We start from the raw sequence: 1800 nt of genomic DNA on the forward strand, positions 1-1800 counted from the left end.
AGGGGGTGCGGGGGGCACAGCCCCCCGTTAGTCATTCGATATTGCAGTTATTATTCTAATTTTAATGTATACTGTGTTTAAAAATAACATTCATTTTATAGAACTTCTTTTGTTAATAACTTTTTAACAAACAACGACCCCCGACTAAAACCACTTGAAGGTTACTCAGGATGATGTCCTTGATAACATATCTCAAAAGCAAAGTGATTGGAGCTGGGTCCTTTATACGGAATATTTACCGTTCTTAGGTCGCATGGGTGTGGAATACGCTATGGGTTGGTTTATGGGACGCAATTCCGCTTTATTTAGGAATCGGTCCAGTCGGCGCGGTACCTCAAAGCGTTCTTTATCTAACTCTCGCCGTTTCGCTAAAATTTTTACATGAGCGAATGCCTCGGCTGGCCTTGTGTAATGCTCGGGTCTCAATTGTAATCTATATTCTAGAGATAGTCCTTCGCAAAATGACCTGACTGTGAGCATATCTATATTATTACTCATCATGTCGGTGATGCGTCCGTTAGCGCGGCGTTCTGCATCTAATTGACGATCGCAGTTCCTTCAATCGCATTATATAGTCGAGAATATGCTCGTCAGGGAGTAAATAAATAGTACTGAGCTCTCCATAGACTTGGTCAATAGTCCTTGGTGATCCGACCGCGCTAGTTACTAGGTCGATTAATTGTACGACTGTATCGCATGGTTCGCCTTCGACGGCATAATATGCGCGTCCACGAAGTTTATTTATTAATAACCGTGTGATTCCTTTCAGACGAAGGAGGTATCGTTTCTTTGGCTCTACGGCATGCTCGAGTGAATTGCGCGAGAAATATATTATGCCCATCAAAGGATGGGACTGGCTTTAGGGCTTCGCGAAAAGAGACGTATATCGGTGCGTCGTAATGGTAATCAGCCACGTAGGGTGGAAGAATGTTCGTTTCGGCGTTTCGTGCAGTAGCATTATGTAAGAACCCGACACGCGCGACGGGTACGACGAGTCCCAATCCGAATGGCTGGCGCCCGCCGACTCTCCAGCGCCCCGCATCGGGGACGTCGCCCGGTCCCTCTTGTCAGGCGCGAATTCGGGGAACGGGGAGATGGCCCTATCCTCCAGGGTCTCCCCCCCCCAACGCCGCCTCCATCTGCACTAACTCTGCAACCTTCCCCGTTATCTGTTCTCTCTCCTTCCTCTCTTCCTCCAATTCCCTTCTTGCATTTTCCAAATCCCTTCTCAATCTCTTCTCAGTCTCGCTTCTTCCCTCTACCGATTCCATCTCTTCATCAGACTGCGATCCTTTTTTTTTTTTTTTTGTTAAACCAGGGGAAATGCTTTACGCATACCCGCGGTCTCCGGGGGGAGACCGCGGGTTATGTGGGACTCCTCCCCCGCCGTAAAGTCGGCGGGGGCCCTACCCACTAAAACCCCTGGCGGGTCCGTTCTCAGCGGTCGTCAGGGGGCCCACGGGAACTACTTGCGTGTCACTTCCGCAAGACACCGCCTCCGCCTGTTTGAAGGACGCCTTCCGGACCGGGAGGGGGGGGGAGAATCCGACCCCAGCCAGCCTCCATCCCGTTATAGCGGCGTGGTGCGACCCAACACCACACCGCCTTCCTCCCGAGTCGCTATACCGGAGGGGAGCGGTGCACTTGGACACGGTGCATTTGGACACAGCCAATCACAGCACCGTATGATTAGAGACATTTGTAGAGTCCCTTGGAACAGCGACTTGTGATTGGACTGTGTCCAATTGCCCCGTGTCCAACTGATATACATCCATACCGGAGAGGTGCGCTCCCGCACAA

This window comes from Odontomachus brunneus, unplaced genomic scaffold (assembly GCF_010583005.1).
Source record: "Odontomachus brunneus isolate Ranch 3 - 2012 unplaced genomic scaffold, Obru_v1 Obru_scaffold_105, whole genome shotgun sequence".
Lineage (NCBI taxonomy): Eukaryota > Metazoa > Arthropoda > Insecta > Hymenoptera > Formicidae > Odontomachus > Odontomachus brunneus.